The sequence below is a fragment of the Ovis canadensis genome, chromosome 5 (genome assembly GCF_042477335.2).
Source record: "Ovis canadensis isolate MfBH-ARS-UI-01 breed Bighorn chromosome 5, ARS-UI_OviCan_v2, whole genome shotgun sequence".
NCBI classification, from domain to species: domain Eukaryota; kingdom Metazoa; phylum Chordata; class Mammalia; order Artiodactyla; family Bovidae; genus Ovis; species Ovis canadensis.
Genome location: NC_091249.1, coordinates 120,903,794 through 120,925,302, shown reverse-complemented (window position 1 = coordinate 120,925,302; position 21,509 = coordinate 120,903,794). Strand labels below are relative to the sequence as shown.

At 53.0% G+C, this 21,509-nt stretch overlaps 1 protein-coding gene and 1 long non-coding RNA gene across 8 annotated transcripts in view; one reads left to right on the top strand and one right to left on the bottom strand.

Moving 5' to 3' along the window:
- The window catches only part of PJA2 (praja ring finger ubiquitin ligase 2), a 244,142-nt gene that overhangs the window by 120,928 nt on the left and 101,705 nt on the right, over positions 1–21,509 (top strand). Inside the window, exon 11 of one of the 6 annotated variants that reach the window (XR_011257400.1) lies at positions 7,234–8,299. The exons of the other annotated variants lie outside the window; for them this stretch is intronic. The gene's annotated coding sequence lies outside the window, so the exon portion shown is untranslated. Of the gene's footprint in view, positions 1–7,233; positions 8,300–21,509 lie in introns of those variants that run through there. 6 annotated transcript variants of the gene reach the window in all.
- LOC138441551 (uncharacterized) lies at positions 10,940–18,275 on the bottom strand. Of its 2 annotated transcripts, XR_011257409.1 has the most exons (3): positions 17,820–18,048; positions 13,415–13,656; positions 10,940–11,772 (listed from the first exon to the last, which is right to left on the bottom strand). It is a non-coding gene; the product is annotated as an uncharacterized lncRNA (long non-coding RNA). The 2 variants fall into 2 exon arrangements; XR_011257408.1 differs by lacking the exon at positions 10,940–11,772 and having other exon boundaries at positions 12,242–13,656; positions 17,820–18,275.

Below are 21,509 nucleotides of genomic sequence, written 5' to 3'. Positions count from 1 at the left end.
TACCTCTGCCTCTCTGATCCCCATTTCCTGCATTTCTTTCATTTGCCCTGGAATCGCTTGTCCATCTTTCTCCAGCTTGAGATCTAGGAGGCTAAACCAACAGGGTCCCTTGTTGTCTGGCTTCTGATGAGTTTAGCGGATGTGGGCCCCTGGAGGAAAGGCAGTGGGGTCTGGACTAGGAGGTTCTTTCTGTACAGCTGCTCCTTCTGGGGCCCTGTGACTGCTCCATCCACCCAAGGCCTAGGAATGCCTCCCTGCTCTTGCTGGTCCTGCAGATGTCTCTACCGGCTCCCATCACCCTGCCCACACCACTGGGAGCAGTCTATTAAAAAAACCCTCAAAGTATCAGCTCTGTGTCTGCCATTTCTTCCCCAAGGACCCTGATACCATGCCAGATAGATCTGAATGTATCCTATTCTAGAGCAGGACTTGGGCCTTTTTGGTTTAGAGAGAGCAGATCCTATCACTTCCCTTGGTAAACCTCCGCTGTTTCACAATCACACCAAAGGGCTCTGTGCCTGCTATAACTTGGGCAAACAAGTCATGATAAAGCTGTCCACTGTTTGAAGAACTAAGCAGGTTGTTCAGGGAAACTGCAGAGTTTAGCAGACATGAGCCATCGCTGACAGTGAAATGTTCTTAAGAAGAGTAAGATAAAATGTCACTTCACGGAAGAAACTAAAAATACCTTTAACAGTGTATATTGTGCATGAGTTTTCTCCTATTCTGAGTCGCCAGGCTGTGGGTGTTGAAAACTCTTCAGAAGATTTGGTCTGTCATGTCTAGGTGGTGGGTGGCAAAAGAAATTCTAGGTTAAAAAATTACAAGACATCCACTCCATTGTTTCTTGCTTAAGAGTGGATTGCAGACTGTCGGATCCAGATGCTATGAGCTGGCGTGGTCAAGGCCAGTTGGCAGCTCCCCAGGAGGCCACGTTACCTGTGGAACGGCCTGTACAAACCAGCCCCCTCCTAGCTTTCAGGAACCACCTTGCACTAACTCTCATGAAGACAGGGTTTCCCTATCAAATACAGCCCTAGAAATGGCCACGGTAGGCTTAGTTAATCAGAACTCCTATAGGAAGGAGCAGGAAACTATTTCTCATTGATGTGTCCAAAGAGGAGAATGTTACCGATAAAGATAAAAGAAAAGCAAAATGAGGAGATGAAAAGATGTCTTATTGGTTGACCTGGGAAACTGTTTTCCACTGACCCTCGCTCAGTGAACACTTCCCTGATTTCACAGCGTGGAGCTTCTCGGACACTCCATGGAGAACCCAGGTATTTTTCATAGTGAACAGCCCTCCCTCACTTTGCACACCATTCACTTTTCCCTGCCACCTTCCCGCCTTCCTGCAGGATGGTATTCACTGTCCTTTGGCTAATGATCTCCACCCAAGTGGCCTCCCCCAAAGCAAGTGCAGCTCACAGACCCCAGCTCTAAGGTGCTTCTCACTCTGGGGGCATCAGGGTCCCAGGGGGTCACTCCCTGGAGGGGAGGGGTCCTTGCGTTTGGCCAGGCCAACCTAGTGAAAGCCAAGTCTGTGCGAGGAAAGTAAGAAGTGCCCATAAGTTGGCCGCTGATCGCCCAGCTTTCAAATGAACCATTTTACTGATTTGCTCATTCAGCCAAGGTTCTAGGCATTGATGATAAGATCCTTGATCCAATCAAACAAATTTAATTCTCTCATCATGGAAAAGAAAGTTAAGATAATAAATGAATAAACAAAGCAATTACAGAAGTCCAATCCCCTTCTTGTGCTCTGGTTTCAAAGAGAAACAAGGAAAGTAAAGCTTGTAAAAATTAGAGCCAGGCCCTGGGCCCGGCCGCTGGTCACAGCCCCTCGGGTGCAGACTCACTTCTCCCAGAGACTCTGAAGCTATACCTGAGGAAGCAACCGAGGCAGCAGGCGCACTGGGCTTGAAGCTCACACATGGTTTAGGGCTGCAAGGGCCTCTGACTGGCAGACAGAACGCAGTCCTCTTGGGCACACAGGAACCCATGTTTTCCAGAAAGTCCTACAAGGAATGCGTGTACTCTCAGAAGCATATTCCAGGTGTGAGGACCTTCAGTGAAAAGGTGCTTGCCCTCATGTCTAAGGCAAACTTGTTCGTCTTGCACTATTCTCAGGAGGAGCTGAGGCCAGCTGTTTACCTTCATTAAGAAAATAAATTTTCAGATGACTGAAGGTTAACAGCACACAATTCCCTAAAAATAGCTTCCTGCTTCATTTCATGACTTTATTCACGTTGTGGAAAATCAAGATTTTTTGGCAAATAAATATTACTTCTGAGCATTTCTGGCAGGTATAGGGTTTGATTCTAAATGCAATTTTGCCCCTCCTACCCTGATGCTGGGAAAGATTGGGGGCAGGAGGAGAAGGGGACGGCAGAGGATGAGATGGCTGGATGGCATCACCGACTCAATGGACATGGGTTTGGGTGAACTCCAGGAGCTGGTGATGGACAGGGAGGCTTGATGTGCTGCGGTTCATGGGGTCGCAGAGAGTCGGACACGACTGAGCGCCTGAGCCACTGAACTGAAGCTTGGCTTGGAAGGAGGTTTGTGCACATTGTCAGTCTGCCTCCCCTTGGAGAGATCCTGACTGGCCCAAGGCCAAGGAAAGCAAGGTTTAGGCAGGGAAAGAGAAGCGGGTGCCTGAGGACGAAGCCCTTCTTCTTGTCGCGGCTGCCCTAGTGTTGTGGGTATTTGAGTCGGGGTTTGCTTTGGAATGGCATCTTGGTGTTGTTACAAGTGGCTCCCAGTGGTGGCTCCACATCTGACCCACCTGGGGAGCTTGTGAAAGGACAGATGTTTAGGGCCTGCTCCCTCGTCGCTTCAGTCGTGTCCGACTCTGTGCGACCCCATAGACGGCAACCCATTAGGCTCCTCTGTCCCTGGGATTCTCCAGGCAGGAACACTGGAGTGGGGTGCCATTGTCTTCTCCAATGCATGAAAGGAAAAGTGAAAGTGAAGTCACTCAGTCGTACCTGACTCTTCGCAACCCCATGGACTGCAGCCCACCAGGCTCCTCCGTCCATGGGATTTTCCAAGCAAGAGTACTGGAGTGGGGTGCCGTTGCCCTTGGGTATTCTGATTAGTAAGTTTGGTGTAGGGCCCAGGAATCTTTGGTTTGAAGCAATGTCTTTAAATGATTCTGAAGTAGAGTCAGCACCAAGAACTGCTGACTAGCAGAGAAGAGCATCTGGGGATCCCCTTGGGAATGTCAAGTGCTGGGGAGCTCCCTCCAGAGGACGGGCCCAGGCCCAGGTTGCGCCCTAACGTCAGATGGAGAGCCTCAGCCCCGCCTGCCTCTCCCGCTCCGATCCTGACTCTGTTCCCAGGGGCGTCACGAGACCAGTTTCCTCCCTCCTCTCCCGCTGGCCATTGTGATGGGGGCCGGGGAGCAGAGGGCCCCCAGCACTTTCTTTAGTCTTCACGCGCCGGAGTTTCTGGGCTCTGCGGACACTGCCTGCAGGGGTGAGGGCGTTTAGGACGCGGTGCCCTGGAGGCCATGCTTGCTGGGGCTGCAGTTTTCTTCCGTGATACTCCCGGTGACATGCACACCTCCGATGGCCTGTGCTCCTCCACTCTTCCTCCTCTCCTGGAACGCGGTGCCTCCCTCTCCTCCAGGACACACCATTGATTGGATTCATCATGCCGCAGGAACGGCTGTTCAAGACCCGCAGCACAAAGGCATTCAGCAAATGGGTAAAAGGTCAGACAAGGTGGAAGAGAAGCAGGGGAGTGTCACCCTTAACTGCAGGATACATTACACCTCATCAACGCTGTTTATACTGAAAGGAAAATAAAGCTATGATTGCTCGTAAACAGAGAACCCTCGGGGTAAGCTAATAAATGCTTACACGCTACACTTTGAGCCTGAATCCCCTAACACATTGTAAAATACTTCCTCCACATTGTAGAGAGGCAAAGTTGTCAAACCAGGTCTATAAATCTTCAACAATAGACATATCCTGTGCTTCTGCCTGGTAATTGTATTAAAACAATACAGCTTTTTAGCTTTGCTTCTCAACTAATTAAAAATACTCCAAAGATGTACTGTAAAAAGACAAAGATGTGTGTGAGTGGAATTGAGTGGAGTTACTGAAACAAATGTGAAGATTGATTGAAGGCACACGGAAACTGGATTTCACCTCAAGCCCTGGGATGGTTCTGTGAACTTCAGCTAAATATCTTCAAGGAAAAGGCAATCTTAGTGACCTCGTGTGTGTTTGTATATGATTAAGAATGAAGCATTTCTGCACATTCAAATTGGATTTTTGCCTCGAGTACTCAGTTGCTTCTGTGAATTTTAGGTAAAAATCTTTAAGGAAAAGGCAATCTCAACATCCTAATGTGTGTGTGTGCGTGCCTGAGCGTGCCAATGTGCACAGATAATATTTTATCTTTAATTAAGAATGAAGGTGTTTCTGCACATGTTTGTTAATCAAAATCTGTAGACATTTAACAAATAAAGATGCCCTTTAAGGCCAGATTGATTTTCATAGAAGAGGGAACAAAAAAGTTAAGGAGGCCAAGCAAAGCTCCTATGCCTTTTCTATAGGCTAACTGGTTGTATCTCCCCAGACTTACATGTTGAAACTTTGGTACTTGGAGATGGGGGCTTTGGGAGGTGTGGAGGCCAGGAGGTGGGGCCCTTGCAAGTGGAGTCGGTGCCCTTATGAAAGAAATCCCACCAAGCTCTCTTCCCGCTTCCACTCTGAGAGGACACAGTGATACGAAGCTGCTTATGAGCCAGGAAATGGGCTCCCTCCAGACTCAAATCTGCCAGAGCCCTGACCTCAGGCTCTCCAGCCTCCAGGAATGGCGAGAAGGACATTCCTCCTGTTTACACGCCCCTGGCCTGTGGCATCCTGTTCAGTTCAGCTCAGTTCAGTCGCTCAGTTGTGTCGGACTCTTTGCGACCCCATGAATCGCAGCACGCCAGGCCTCCCTGTCCATCACCATCTCCTGGAGTTCACTCAGACTCATGTCCATTGAGTCCGTGATGCCATCCAGCCGTCTCATCCTGGGTCATCCCCTTCTCCTGCCCCTAATCCCTCCCAGCATCAGAGTCTTTTCCAATGAGTCAACTCTTCGCATGAGGTGGCCAAAGCACTGGAGCTTCAGCTTTAGCATCATTCCTTCCAAAGAAATCCCAGGGTTGAGCTCCTTCAGAATGGACTGGTTGGATCTCCTTGCAGTCCAAGGGACTCTCAAGAGTCTTCTCCAACACCACAGTTCAAAAGCATCAATTCTTCGGCACTCAGCCCTCTTCACAGTCCAACTCTCACATCCATACATGACCACTGGAAAAACCATAGCCTTGACTAGACGGACCTTAGTCGGCAAAGTAATGTCTCTGCTTTTGAATATACTGTCTAGGTTGGTCATACCTTTTCTTCCAAGGAGTAAGCGTCTTTTAATTTCATGGCTGCAGTCACCATCTGCAGTGACTTTGGAGCCCAGAAAAATAAAGTCTGACACTGTTTCTACTGTTTCCCCATCTATTTCCCATGAAGTGATGGGATCAGTTGCCATGATCTTTATTTTCTGAATGTTGAGCTTTAAGCCAACGTTTTCACTCTCCTCTTTCACTTTCATCAAGAGGCTTTTTAGTTCCTCTTCACTTTCTGCCATAAGGGTGGTGTCATCTGCATATCTGAGGTTATTGATATTTCTCCCGGCAATCTTGATTCCAGCTTGTGCTTCTTCCAGTCCAGCGTTTCTCATGATGTACTCTGCACAGAAGTTAAATAAGCAGGGTGACAATATACAGCCTTGATGTACTCCTTTTCCTATTTGGAACCAGTCTGTTGTTCCATGTCCAGTTCTAACTGTTGCTTCCTGACTTGCATACAGATTTCTCAAGAGGCAGGTCAGGTGGTCTGGTATTCCCATCTCTCTCAGAATTTTCCACAATTTATTGTGATCCACACAGTCAAAGGCTTTGGCATAGTCAATAAAGCAGAAATAGATGTTTTTCTGGAACTCTCTTGCTTTTTCGATGATCCAGCAGATGTTGGCAATTTGATCTCTGGTTCCTCTGCCTTTTCTAAAACCAGCTTGAACATCAGGGAGTTCACGGTTAGCCCCTGAATTGATGGAGACAACCTTCCTGGCTTTACAGCCCAGCGGCGCAGCGGGTGCCCTCGGGCAATGTAGAAAGTCACAGTTGGTGCTTCGCTCTGGCTCCTTGGAGAGCGGCCTCGGTCTACGGTGGTTGCCCAACAGGAGACGGTATCACAGAACAGCTAAATCCAATCTGTTAAAATTTTCCAAAGGCAGCAGAAACGGGAGCATCTGTTACACTGTCTGTTATTAATACGTGATGGACGTCGAGGCGTGGTGGCGCGTACAAAGGGATGGGCATACCAACACGTGGCAGGAGACAGATGGCACGCTCCTTTCAGCGTGTTTTCTTGTCAACACGGAGAACAAATGCTTCTGCTATACTTTAATTTGTAAAGTATATATTTATCTTTAAACTGAGAATGTCTACCACATAAAGAAAAAAATTTAATAGCAGCTCAATGTTCCTTAGAAATGATTTATCTCTTGTGCAGTGCTTTCTGAGCCCAGTAACCAGTTTTATTTGGAAATTGAAAAATGACAGCGAATTATTTTTAAAGCAATTTTTCTACTCGTGCCCTGTAACCCCTGAAGAAGTCGGCCCACTATGACATACACAGAGAGCTACAAAACCGTCATCACCTAGATATATTTCTTAAAGAGGACAGTCTAATCAGATGTTCGATGATGCCTCTGTGACCAGGATTCTGAAATGGATGTGACTATTCCATCTTACTACCTTTAGAAATATGATTTACAGCTCCCTTCTGCTTATTTTTCACTCTGTGTGTCTATTATGTTTCCTTTTAAAGGTTGTATTTTTTTAAGAAAGCAACAATTTGACTTAATGTAAAGCCAGAAAAAGAAACTGGCAGGCTGGCAGAAACAATTTGAGGTAGAAAATCTATTTAGGGAAGATAAATTTCAGATCCACGAGGGCCATTTCTCCAGGGCCTAGAGGTACCTCCTGCATCCCTGTGACCTGCGGCCTCCTGCCACAGGGAGGGCGGGAGAAAGGCCTGGGCTTTGTGACCGCGGGGCAGGGGGCGGTCTCCTGGGCTTCTGGTCTCTGACGTCCGTCCTGGTAGCTGGAGCCGGGAACAGTGCAGAATGGTGCAGCCTCCTTCCCAGCGGGTTCCTTTCCGACTTCCTTCTCAGGATCTAAGGGAGGCCGGCCTCGGTCCACTTAAACCCCTGCTGAGAAACAGCCCGTGACTTGTCATCGGCGCCGGAATGAAGCTCAGCCCTGAGAGTGGACTCCGGATCTCCCCCGGTTCACACGCGGCTTTCCTCCCTGCCCCGACTTCCCTGTTTCGCTCCTGAAGGTGCCGCGTATTTCGCTGCGGAAAGTCCGCCTTGGTTTCCCTTGCCAGTGTCCGCGCTGCGGGAAGGGCCTCCCCGGCGCCCGGCCGGGGTCCTGCCCCCTCTCCTGCCCGGCAGCCTCGCGCCTCCGCGGCAGCGGCCCTTTCTCCCGGCTGGAGGCAGGCTCTGGGCGCTGAGCCCAGCCGTCGCCCGCGTGCGGGGGCCCCGCGCTGCCCCGCGCGCCTGTCCTCTCCCCCGCGGAGGAGCGCCCGAGGCCACTGCAGCGTCCCGCGTTCCCCGCGACCCGGCGGGCCTGGCACGGACGCGCCTGGCACGGACGCGCCGCGGCGGGAAGGCTGGCCCAGTCCCCGGCCCAGTGCGGCCGCTGCCCTCCGCCCCAGGCCGCTGACACTGCGGCTCCAGCCCAGAGCACCGCGGGCCGAGGCAGCCCTTGGACGAGCGCTTGTCGAGACCGCAGCGCAGGCTGGCTTCCGCGGGGCGCGCCCTTCCCCGGACTGCGGGCGTTCACACGGTCTCCTGGCCTTCCTGCTCACTCCGCGAGCGGGATTGAAGCCCACCGCAGCTCAAGGGAAACGCTGCAGCCCCAGAAACGTCCCCGAGGGCGCCTTTCCAGCAGGAAACCAGGGGTCCGTTTCGAACAGGTCACCTCCTGTGCGGGCCCTGCACCGTCTCCTGACCCCCTACCTCCAACTCCTCCTTCCCAAAGCCACCCCACCACCCGGCCCTTTGTCAGCTTTGTGACTTCTGGGTATCGAACCTCTTAAATCTCTTTTCTAAGGGCTAATTTCCCATTGAGACACGAAAAGCATGAAGATAGAGCTGTAGACATTTTCTCTGAAAAAGCAAAGACAACCAGCTGAAACTTGCTGATAATTAATAAATTTTTACTTCTTTATAATCACCTCACTTTCATTAATTTATTTATCCATATAGTCAAGCTATGGTTTTTCCAGTGGTCATGTATGGATGTGAGAGTTGGATTGTGAAGAAAGCTAAGTGCCAAAGAATTGATGCTTTTGAACTGTGGTGTTGGAGAAGACTCTTGAGAGTCCCTTGGACTGCAGGGAGATCCAACCAGCCCATCCTAAAGGAGATCAGTCCTGGGTGTTCATTGGAAGGACTGATGCTGAAGCTGAAACTCCAGTACTCTGGCCACCTCATGCAAAGAGCTGACTCATTGGAAAAGCCTCTGATGCTGGGAGGGATTGGGGGCAGGAGGAGAAGGGGACGACAGAGGATGAGATGGCTGGATGGCATCACTGACTCGACGGACATGAGTTTGAGTGAACTCTGGGAGCTGGTGATGGACAGGGAGACCTGGCGTGCTGCGATTCGTGGGCTCGCAGAGTCAGACACGACTGAGCGACTGGACGACATGCGTGGCATTTTCTCAGTAGTTGGGAGAGACATGAAGAGGAAAACACCCCTGCCCTCGTGGTGAGGCGTGGGGGTTGATGGACACTAAGCCGTGAGTTTAGTAAATAAGTGAATTACACTGTCTGTGATGGACCGAAGGCTGGAGCAAGAGTCCAGGGCCTTGAGAGCCCTGTGCCACAGTTGTGAGTAGTGAGGGCTCAGGCGGTGTCTGAGCAGGTTGGCCGAGGCGACAGGGCCCCAGGGGACGCGGGGGCAATAGCAGTACAGGCAGGGGGGTGAGATCAGAGGCACAGGGGGGCGTCTGCGAGTGTCTGCACAGCAGCAGGGAGGCGGTGACGAGGGTGAAGGGCTGCAGGTCTGTGCGACGACAGCGCTGTTGTAAAGACTTCCAGGTTTTTATTTTGATCGGAGTAAAAGCCATTTTCCTTTACTGGAAGAGAGAAGACGGGGTGCTTTGAGGTGCCTGCCCTCGCTGAAGGCAGGACGTCTGTCTTCAGTCGCTGTAACAGCTATCAAGGGGAACCCTCAGCTCTGTAAACACGCCGTGTTCTAGCCATCGCAGATGTTCTCAGGTCAGCCCAGAAATTAGACACAGGAAAGAAGAAGGAACGTTACCGGAGGCAGAGAGAGACTCTGCAGCTCTAGCAAAGCACGTCTTGAGCACCACAGCGTGCAAAAAGGGGCTTTCTAGCGGAGAGAGCCGTTCAACAAGAGACGCTGCGCAAAAAAAGGCAGTCACAAAGTGGCTAAGGAGGGGATGCGAAGGAGGTCCTGAAGCCCAACAGGTATGGCCTCACGTGTCCATGTGCTGTGTAGGACATTAAACAAAAAAAGCAAAGTGTAAAGGAAACAAACTCATGACTCTTCCACGTGCTGCAGAAAGCGCCTTGGATAGAAGTCATGGCACAGAATCATGTACAGACAGCATATTGGCAAGGGTGACGGTGTGGCTTGTGAATGAAGAAGTTATGACTGTTTGTAGAAATTCATGAAGCTGACAGTGGGCTGAGTAGAGGAAGGCCACATGACTAAAGGTAAAAGGAGGGGCAAACGCAGATGGCCGCTAACCTGCCTCTTCCATCTGTTAGAAAGCAACAGTGTTTGCTCACACTTCAGCAGATTACGCTTGATAAACTAACCAGAAACTCAGAGAGAAGGCTGAGGCCCTGATTTTTGCATGTTGCTGGCAAACTGTCATCCTTACTCGAATGGGTGAATTTTAAGGAGGAAAAGTAAGTACTGCAAAGCCAGACTTGCTTCTTCCACCTGCAGCAGATAGCGCAGGGTGCTGGGTCATTTCTAGCATCAGTGTGGGCAGAACTGTGCAGGGGGCGATGCGTGTCCCGTGACTCTGAACCCTGAGACGCTCCTAGTTCCTACCTCCCTCGCCCTCCCACCTCCTGTGATCCCACTTGGCATCACAGGGCACTGCCTCCTCGGTGTGCCAGCCTCTGCACCATCGTGGTGGAATCCCCGGGAGGCGAACAGCAGGAGAAGTTGACGGAGGTCGGGGCAACGTGGACTGAAAGGTGTCCACTGGACTCAGTGACGAGGAGGCCATTCCTGATCTGGCAAGAGCAGTGTTCATAGAACTCATGTCTAGCTGCGTGAAAGGTGCTGAATGAGTGAGCAGTAAGGATCGAAGCCGGTAGGTATAAGAAACCCGCTTGTTCAAAGAAAGTGTAAGAGGAGGCGCTTAAATTTTAAGCCAAGGACACATGGGACATGTTCAAGTGTCAGATGTTAATGGAAAGGAGCCAGTTGCAAGAACCAGTTGATGGTTCAGGAGAGGAAGGGAACAGTCAGTAGCACAGGCCCTGAGCCCTGCTGGGGTTTTAAGACCAGGTGGTAAATGGTTCTGGCCTGTTGCTGAGGTCCAGCAAACAAGTGTGAGGAGAGGGTTCTGTCTGCTCCATCTCATTCAAGAAGCTCAAGCATCAGCTTTAAGTAGGACCTTGAACCCTGGAGCCATTAAATCTGGGAGAAATGGCCCATCATCTAACATCATAGGCGAGAAAAGATTCCCTCTGCTCTGACACATATGTAACATTTTCTTAATGTTCTTGGAGGTTCTGTGAGTAACACTATGATAAACCACTCTAACCATTTCTGAAAGCCATTTCCACATTAGCATTATCCAATTGATTTTCATTATCCTGGGTACTTTTTCTTTCTTCTAAAGATCTATGGCATCCACTCCACCTTTAATTGTTTTAAAAACAAACCATCTCCAAGCAAGACATTTACAGAAACATAAATTAGTTTGACCAATCTCAGAGCTCTGTGATTTCAGGAGAGCTCACTGCTGACCAACAAAGGCCCGAGCTAGAGTGAAATACGGGTCAGCGTTGCTGTTTAGTTACATCAGGGTTAACAGTTTAATTTTCAAAGAGAAGTGCAGAATATGCAGGTGGGACAGGATCTCCTGGAACCATCCAAATCGGGGCTCTAATTAAACGTTCCCGCATGTTGTTTAAGTCTTGTGAGCTTCGGATGCTCCTTGCATGTGCGCATGCTAAGTCGTTTCAGTTCAGTTCAGTTCAGTCGCTCAGCCGTGTCCGACTCTTTGCGACCCCATAAATCGCAGCACGCCAGGCTTTCCTGTCCATCACCAACTCCCGGAGTTCACTCAGACTCACGCCCATCGAGTCAGTGATGCCATCCAGCCATCCCATCCTCTGTCGTCCCCTTCTCCTCCTGCCCCCAATCCCTCCCAGCATCAGGGTCTTTTCCAATGAGTCAACTCTTTGCATGAGGTGGCCAAAGTACTGGAGCTTCAGCTTTAGCGTCATTCCTTCCAAAGAAATCCCAGGGCTGATCTCCTTCAGAATGGACTGGTCGCTTCAGTCGTGTCCAAACCTTGGCGACCCCATGGACTGCAGCCCGCCAGGCTCCTCTGTCCATGGGACGCTCCAGGCAGGAACACTGCAGTGGGCTGCCGTGCCCTCCTCCAGGGTCTTCCCCGCCCAGGGATGGAATCCACGTGTCTTGCATCTCCTGCATTGACAGGAGGGTTCTTTACCACTAGCGCCACCTGGGAAGCCCCTGGACGCGTCTCACCTCCCCCTGAGAATAAGCCTGTGCAGTGAACAGCCCTCCCTCCACGCAGCCTGGGCAGCTGCACGGGGCCCCGGACTCAGAGCCCTGCCCCGTGTGTCAGTGGGGTTCTCTGCACCGTGGGTGCAGCCGCCCAGCTCTCCTGCTGGGGACTGGCTTCAGCTGTCGCGCGGAGCAACAGCCGTGGGCCGCTGCACTCACGCTTCTGTCGCTCACCGAGAACCTGCCTTATTGCTGACTGTTCCGTGTTCCACCAGACATTGATCTCCATGTTTCAAGAGAAGACTTTCCTCCTGACGCTCAGCGAGGCTTTCCTAATTCTTTTAAGAATGCTGTGTTTTTGTGCCTACAAATAATGTCAGAGCTGGGTCCTGTTGCTTTATGGATTCAAACATGACGTAGGCCAGTAGAGAGGACAGTTTCGCTGTATTGCAAATGGCCTGGGCTCCTAAAGCAGGTCCTTCAGAGTGAGTTTGGTCTGATACTAGACTGACTCTCATTGCAAGACGTCTAATTTTCTTAAAGCATTCTGCCAGTTCGTTAGGTAAAATATTCCCAGCTACTGGGTTTGGGAAAGTACTTGGGTGAATCCCGCATGTGTAAGCTGTTGCTTTGGTTTGTGCTGTGATGAGGGTCATTGATGGTTTGATCTAAACATGGTCCGTCTATAGCCTCTCAGGTTGGAGACTCAGAAGCTACCTGGCTTGGTGTGAACACGTCATACCAGACCCAGCAAATACTCTTAAGTGCAATTATATTTAGCGCTGAATTTTAGAAACAACTAGATCTGGAGTCTCCTGTAAGCATGGTGGATGAGAGGCAGTCCAGAGGGCTCGGGGCGGATGACTCGGAGGAGCCTAGTACCAGGCCGCCAGAGTCTGTCTCGTTGGTGTCAGCTGGGGCTTCCTCTGAGAAGGACTTGGCTTGCCCTCTAGACATATGGGCAGGGCTGTCCCAAAGAATGCAAAAAGAAAAGCTGTCTTCATTTGGGTTCCTCCTGTAGCTGACCCTGAGGCAAACTTAAATGCAAGGAGGCTATCTGGCGGCTGAGACAGGAGGCAGCAGGAAGTGGGGGCGTGCAAGGGAGGAGAAAGAGGCCTGAAGGGGGTGCGCACGCCTGTCATCAGCGGGGGTCAAGGCTCAGCCCTGCCGGCGTCCTGGGGACAGCTGGCACACACATCAGCCATTCGCCTCGGGGGAGGGCAGCGAGGGCGCCGTGATGCCTGTCCATCAGCTCCCTGTCTTTCCTGGTTGGGGCCGCTTCCTACTGCTCAGGCACTGGCGGCAAGGGGGAAGTGCTCGGGCTGACAGAGGGCAGCTTGTGTGCAGGGGAGATGCCAGCGGTGTGCACGGGGTGTGTCTGCACCTCGGGCCCCCAGAGCGATGGGAACCAGGTCCCCACTTGGAGAGAAAAGAGCCTGTCTTAGTCCATTCAGGCTGCTGTGACAAAATCACCGTACCCTGGGCAGCTTATGGGGCCTCCCTGGGGGCTCAGACGGTAAGGAATCTGCCTACGATGCGGGAGACCCGTGTTCGGTCCCTGGGTTGGGAAGGTCCCCAGGAGAAGAGAAAGGCAACCCACCCCAGTCTTCTTAGCTGGAGAATCCCATGGACACAGGAGCCTGAGCAGTTTTGGAGGTCGGGGGTCCGAGATCGTGGCTCCGACACACGGGGAGTCTGGTGAGGTTCCACTCGCAGGCTGCGGACGGCCAACTTCCCGCCGGGTCTCCAGGGCTGGGGAACTGCAGAGCTGTGCGGGGTCTCTTTTTAACAAGCACCGTTTCCATTCCTGGGAGCTCTACCTCTCAGATTTCAGGATGCAGCCTGTGGGAGGAGACAAACATGCAGACCACGGCACAGAGACCCCGAGGAGGCTGCCTCAGCTGGAGGAAGCTAAGGAGGTGGTGTCTGTCCTCCCCACTTCTCTGTGCCATGGGACACACGCTAACGTGTCCAAACCTGTTTAAATGAACATACCTCGCTCTGGCAGCTATGTGAAGTGACTGGGGCTCTTACATTGCTGATGGGAATAAGAACTGGTCCAGCCACTTCGGAAGCCAATGAGCAAGTTCTTGCAAAATTAACATACACTTCCCATATGACCCAGCAACCCCACTCCTGAGTTATTACCCAAGAGAAAGAGCTAAACACACATGTCCCCAAAAAGACCGGCAAGGCAGCTTCAGTCACAGTGTCCCCACGCTGGGAAGAACCTAAATGAATAAACCGTGGAATGTCCATTCAGCGAAGCACGTCTCTGCAATCAGAAGACGCGGAATACTGACGAGGAGGACAGCATGGATGAGTCTTCCAAGCGTTCTTCAGGTGAAAGGACTCAGATGCAAAGCGGCATTCTGAAAAAGGCAAAACCACCGCAGCAGAAGACAGATCAGAGCCTTGCAGTACTGGGGGTGGGCGTGGCGTGGACAGTCCTGTGTGCAGACGTGGCCTTGGTAACCTTGCCGTAGCACACACTGAGGCCTTCAGGGTGGGGTGCGGCGCAGACGGGCGGGAGAGGCACCAGGTCGGGCCCCGCCTTGGGGGAACCTGAGAGAGACTGTGAAGGGGCGCCTTTTCTAGAGAGGGTGTGGGGCCCTCTCTCCTCTGTCTGTCTGGACAGTCCCCGCCTTACAGAGCCAGGATGGGAGTGCCCACCACTCGGGAGTCCCCTGAGGCCGTGTGTCCACAAGGCCTCCGACAGGCAGCGGAGCTGGTCTGCCCACCGGGGACCCAGCGCCAGCTCCGCCCTCCCAACTGCCAGTCAGCTCGCCCCCCACCCTGGGAGCCCGCGTCCTTGTGGGGACACGCTCGTTCAGTGATAGATGACATCGTCAGGCTGATTCCGATTGGCTGTGAGCAACGTGGACACTGGCTTGCTGCAGGTCCTTTGCTCTGATTTCCACTCGGGGTCGCTCACGGCATAGACTGAAAACTGGGAAAACAAGATGAACGGAAAGGGAGGCCTCTGGTCAAGAGCGCGGGGTTGCTTCTAGAGCTACGGGCGTCCCAGGCTGCCGTGAGCCGGGAACACAGCCAGAGGTCTCTGTCTCCACTGGCTGTGCCACTGGTCTGCCGCCTGCCTCTGACCTGGGCTTGAGTTGGGGGTGGAAACGTGATGTTCTGTGACAGTGATTGCCAACAGGAAGCGTCAGAGAAGGAGCTCATGTAAACAGCAAGGCAATTTTCTTAGAAAGGAGGCACTTTTGGAGAACTTGGTGGAATTCCCAGAGGCTGATTGGATGGGAGCCTGAGCGCGGCGCCTGTGCGCGGCGCCTGTGCGCGGCTCTGGGGATGGAAGCCTGAGCGCGGCATCACATTTCTTATCTGCACCTTCGTGTTGTCCACTCACAACACAGAATACAGCTGTGACCTCCTAATGAACATGCGTTCCTCACGTACTGTAACCCCTCAGTTAGACGCTGCTTCTTATCTATGTAACCTAAATTCAGTTTTGCTGCTTATATGTGTAGGGGGCACGATTTTGAAATGCAAAGAGGCCTTTCCAAATATATAACCCTGTACAATCGCTTTCTTTTGCTGCTTGAGTTAACAGAAAGGAGATCAGTCCTGGGTGTTCATGGGAAGGACTGATGCTGAAGCTGAATCTCCAATCCTTTGGCCACCTGATGCAAAGAGCTGACTCATTGGAAAAGACCCTGATGCTGGGAAAGATGGAAGGCAGGAGGAGAAGGGGACTACAGAGGATGAGATGGCTGGATGGCATCACCGACTCGATGGACACGAGTCTAAGTGAACTCCAGGATTTGGTGATGGACTGGGAGGCCTGGCTCACTGCAGTCCATGGGGTCGCAAAGAGTCGGACACGACTGAGCGGCTGAACTGAACGGATTTGGCTTTCTGCTGGATTTGGGGCTTGCTTTGCTTTGCCTTCCTTTCTCGCAGGCCTTTGGAAGGCGAGGGAGAGCAGGTGTTTAAGGCGGTGCGCGCTGCAGATCCAGGACCCTGGTCTGGCCGCTGCTCTGCCCACTTTGCTCTGTTGGCACGTTTGCAGCTGTCCCCCTGTATGGATGCCAAGGGGGGCTCATCCTTCTCAGCAAGTGCCTGTGAAACGTGGTCGGCAGAGCAGGTGCGTCGTCACCAGAGACAGGCAGGAGGCTTCCTGCAGAGGAGAGAGGAAAGACTTCCCACAGTGCGACAGAGGCTTGCTTTACAAGGAGTGGGGGAGGGAGAGAGAGAAGAGAGAGGAGTCGAGGAGTCGGAAGAGCAGCCCTTGAGGGCGGTGAGGCCGGGCACCCGAGGTGCAGCCTCAGGCGCAGCTTGTGTGGGTTATAGCTCCGGGAGCAGCCTTCTCGCCCTCAGTCACCTGTGCTTGAGCGGTGATGCTGCGCCGTCGTCTCTGACTCCTGGCGGCCCCGTTCCGCAGGCAGGAACGCTGGGGTGGGCTGCCGTTCCCTTCTCCAGTGCCTGAGCATAATTACATAGAAATCTCCCACTACATCTGTGCTAATCAAAAAGCAAAACGTAATCTTCTCATGAAACAGAGTGGATACAGTCTGTGTTCAGACCCACTGTGGGGCCAGTTCCTGCCGAGCAGAGCAGCACTGCCTTCAGGGTCGGGGGCCAGAAACAGTCCTGGGAATTAAGAGGCTGAGAGTGTAGCGGTGGCTGGAGAGTGGCGGCTGAGGAACTGGAGAGGCGAGCATGCTGCCAGGAGGAGGAGGATAAAGAAGCCCGGGCTGTTTCTTGCATTTTTTCTTCCTTCATAATGACGATCAACAGAGTCACCCCCAAGATAACGAGTCACTTCAAAGAAAGCAACAGATATCTGAGTTTGCAGCTGAATCACTAAAGACTGCAAAGAACCCTCAAAGAAGATGAAACAGTGCTGTATTCTCTGGAAAAGAAGGCATCCTATTCTGGGGCATCGAGGTTGTCAAACTTTACGGAAATGCGGCAACGTATGCAGAGAGTACATGGAGCAGACTTGTCTCAGACAAGTGTCCCCTTGTATTAAAAACACAAACACACTTTATTTTTGTTTCCATTTAAGTTTACTCCGTAGGGCCAGTTCCTTCCCTGCAGCAGGGCGTCACGTGACTTTCCTGAGCACGCTCATGTCAGACAAACCCCACACAGCGTCTAAGTTTCTGCACTGAAATTATGTAGAGATAATGAGCCCAGTCCCTGAACAATCAAAACTATGACCTTGGCCTAAGGTCGAGGCAGCCCCTGACAGGATGCTCCAAGCAGAGAGCAGACGGGGTCGTGACTGGCCCCTCCTCCCTGAAGGAGCTCTTCTCTGCATTCCCCTCTCAGGAAGGAGAGGTCTCCCCTGTGGCTCTGTGCTGAGGGCCATCCTCTCACACGTGGCCCGGCGTGTATTACTGCTGACTCTTGCAGGGGCTAGAGACCCTCCCTCCGGGACTTCTGCGTCTGGAACCACTACACCCAGTCCCTGGAAGGTGGGTGACTTAGTCTCATGATGTGTCCTGAACGTTGGTGGTTCCTGTAGTTTCTTTATCCAGAGGGAGCTCTGCCCCTCCAGTCCAGTTCAGTCAGTTCAGTCGCTCAGTCGTGTCCGACTCTCTGCGACCCCATGGACTGCAGCACGCCAGGCCTCCTGGAGTTTACTCACACTTGTGTCCATTGAGTCGGTGATGCCATCCAGCCACCCCATCCTCTGTCGTCCCCTGCCTCTCCAGGTGAAAGTGCCTCTGCCCACGAATCGCAGCTGGCCCCTGGGAGGTCGGGGGGCAGGCACCGTGGGGTGAGGCCTTTCCTTTGCAGCTGCCCCTCCCTGTTCCTTCCCCCCGAGGAGAAGTCATATTTTGCCCTTTAAATGGAGCAGGCAGACTTAGATGCCAGGCCACTGTGACTTCCTGCAGCCCTCAAACTGCAGGGGAAAGCATGGCCCCCTCTGATGAAAGCCCGGCACCCTGGCTTTCAGTTGAGCAGGGTGTGGGAAGGAACCACCACTTCGGGCTCTTGGGCTGAGCTGGGGCTCAGAAGCTTCCTTCAGATCTTACCTCCAACAAAACGCTTCACATGCACAGCCGCGGAAGCCTTTGCTTTTAAACCCATCCAGCTTTTCCAAGACCGTCTCCTTTACCAAAGTCAGCTGATTGCAGAATTTAATTTAATCTCCAAATGTCTTCATTGCAGCACCTAGATTAGCGTTTGATTGTCTAACGCTTGACTGTAGCGAGAGTCCTTACTTCAAGGTCCTTGTGAAGCTGAATCACTGAAGCGTCTGGTGCGTGGGAGTCAAGCGCTGACTGTCATAACGGTTACTTACCAGCTCTGTGGCTTTGGGCAAACCGTGTAATTGGTCTGAGCCTTGACTTCCTCATGGTAAAATGAAATCCCCGGGATAGAAACTCACAGATGTTTCTCTCTTTTTAAAAAAAAACAAAAAGTTGATTATTTTTAATTGGAGGATATTTGCGGCACAGCATTTGTTGGTTTCTGCCGCACATCAGCATGAATCAGCCGTCAGCATACACACGTCCCTCCCTCACCGCCCCCTCCCGCCCTGGGTTGCAGCAGAGAGCCGCCGTGAGCGCCCTGCGTCACACGGCAGCCCCCAGGCTCGCTCTCTCACGCCTGTTAGTGCGTAAGCTTCCGCGCCGCTCTCTCCATTCACCCCCGTCTCCTTCCTGCCCCTCCCGCGCCCGCAGGTCTGACCGCTGTGTCTGCATCTCCACCGCTGCCCTGCAAGTAGGACCGTCAGTACCATCTTTCTAGATTCGGTATATATATGCATTAACGTACAATATTTGTGTTTCTCTTTGTGACTTACTTTACTGTGGATAATAAGCCCCAGGTTCATCCACCTCGTTAGCGCTGACTCACATGCGCTCCTTTTTTATGGCTGAGTGGCGTTCCATTGTGCAGGCGCACCGCAGCCTCCTTATGCGTTCATCTGTCGGTGGATGTCTAGGCTGCTTGTAAGTCCTGGCTGGTGTAAACAGTGCTGCACCGAACATTGGGGTACACGTGACCTTTGGAATCGTGCTTTTCTCAGAGTATATGTCCCATCGTGGGACTGCTGGGCCATACGGGAGTCTGGGCTTCCCAGGTGGCTCTAGTGGTAGAGAACCCACCTGCCCAGGCAGGAGATACGAGATGCAGGTTCAGTCCCCAGGTCAGGAAGATCCCCTGGAGGAGGGTGGGAAGATCCCCTGGAGAAGGAAATGGCAACCCACTCCAGTATTCCTGCCTGGAGAATCTCATGAACAGAGGAGCCTGGCGGGCTACAGTCCAGGGGTCGAAAAGAGTGGGACACGACTGAACTGACTTAGCGCACACACACATGCGGTATTTTTCTACGGAATCTCTGGGCTGGTTTCCACCGTGCAGAGGCTGCCCTGGAGGCCCTGGGTCCGCCGCAGGAGGACGGGGGTGGAGGCGGCACAGCTGTGTGGGTCAGGAGGCCCGGGCAGCACCAGCTGCATAGGGGAGCGGGTGCCCACAGCACAGCCGCCTCTAGGGCTTTCTCCAGCCCCTGGCAGCTCTGCCCCACTGGGTCGAGGGCAGGGGGGGCAGGGCCGCTCGCATCACAGGAACCCTGGCGCCTCAGGCCAGGAGCCGTGGCTCTGTTAGCGCCCTCTCTCTAGCCTCTGCCGGCTGGTGTGCAGAAGGCCTCCCACACGGGCCTCTATTTGTTGGTGCAGCAGCGCTCAGACCCACCCCCGGGCGGGGGTCCTTCCCTCGTGCTTGGCACCTCAGGCACTTACAGGGCCACTCTCTGGGGTCTCTGCTGGTCGGCTGCCACGCTGGCGTTGGGAGAGGGGGCTATGGCGATGCTCCACCCTCTGCGCATGACTCAGCCTGTGACCTTGCCTCCCTGGCTGCCCAGCTCTGCTCCACAGACGTTCCCCACCGAGACCTCCCCCTCACGTCCCCTCGGGCCGTCTCTCTCCTCTCTTCCACAGTCAGCAGCAGACCTCACCCTGGGGTTGCTCCCCCGTCCCCAAGCTCCAGCGCCCCGCCACCGCACCTCCCTGGGGACTGGTGGCCCTGTCCTGGGTGCGCAGGGCTGAGGCAGGGACTGCCGTGTGGTTCTCGATCCACCCAGGGTCACAGGTCAGCCCCTGCACTCAAAACGGCCCCCTGCCTCCCCTCTGCCCTAAACGACCGCCCCCCACGGGGATCCGACCCCTGCATCAGTTCCCCCAGGCCCCGCAGGGTTCTGCACGGATCTGCAGACTCCTTTCTGTGCCAGGGACTCCTGCCCGATCTCAGCGGGTGTTCTGCTAGAGCCTCTGCATCTGGAGACTACTCCTGGTGCGCCCACGAAGCGGCGGGCTCCACGTCCACCTACTCTGCTTTCTGCCTCCTTCTCTCTTCTCTTCTGTTCAGTTCAGTCGCTCAGTCGTGTCCGACTCTTTGCGATCCCATGGACTGCAGCAAGCCAGGCCTCCCTGTCCATCACCAACTCCCGGAGTTTACTCAAACTCATGTTCATTGAGTCAGCGATGCCACCCAACCATCTCATCTTCTTGTCCCCTTCTCCTCCCTCCTTCAGTCTTTCCCAGCATCAGGGTCTTTTCAAGTGAGTCAGCTCTTCGCATGAGGTGGCCAAAGTATTGGAGCTTTAGCCTCAGCATCTGTCCTTCCAATGAACACCCAGGACTGATTTCCTTTAGGATGGACTGGTTGGACCTCCTTGCAGTCCAAGGGACTCTCAAGAGTCTTCTCCAACACCACAGTTCAAAAGCATCGATTCTTCAGCACCTGCACGAAGGGAGCAGAATCTACGCCAGCTGAGTTGGTGGCGGAGGCAGGGAGGGAAGCAAACGGGAGTGAAGTTGGGGGAAGGAAACTGGAGTGAAGGTGGGGAAGGAAACGGGACAGAGCCGCTGTAGGAGGAAGAGTGGAAACAGTGGGAAGATCCCTCTGTCCACCGGACCGTGAAACTCTGTCGCAAAGAAGCGATTTCAAACAGTGCAGAGCAGACGAGCCTGGGGCTCCTTTCCCCCAGCTCCGAGGAGCCCTGGTGCCTAGGCATCCTGGTCTGACCCTGAGAGACTCTTGTCAGACGTGACGATAAAAGCCCAGCTCTTCTGCACAGTAGACTCATCCAGGCGACTCTTTGAGCACCTACTAGAGCCAGGCCTGGGCACCTACTCCGGGACATGACAAATGCAGGGGAAGCTGGCTCCGATTCCTCCATATCAGGAAACCCTTGAACAATCACTTTTACTCTTTCTTAGCATCATCTCCACAAAAAGGGCTATTTCCATTTGAGGGTCCTGAGTTAAATGCCAGTCTAGGGGACTCAGGACAGTTGAGGCAAGCACTCAAAAGTTCCCACTCCCACCCAACTTGGAGGTGCTTTCAACCTTGCAGCAGCACCTCCTGGGGCTTCATAACAGAGACTGTGTCAGACTCTGAAGGACAAAGCGATTCTGCTCCTTCGGAAAGCGATGTGTTCCCTGAGAAAAGCTGAGGTGCTTGGCCCTAGGGATTTTCATCTTTAAGCAAATGCCCTTGTCAGAAGGAAAGGTGAAACTAGGGCTAAGGCAACTGTGAAGGGCCAGGAGGGAAGGACAAGCAGAGTGTCTCGTGCACAGACCCTAGAGACAGTCTATTAAAGATGGTGCCATGCGAGAATGTTCTTCTTACCACCTCCAGGCAAGACAGGGTGGATTTCTGATATTTGAAGAGTAGCTGCAAAAGGGTGTCAGTTCCTGTTCTGTGAAGCTCCGGGTTCC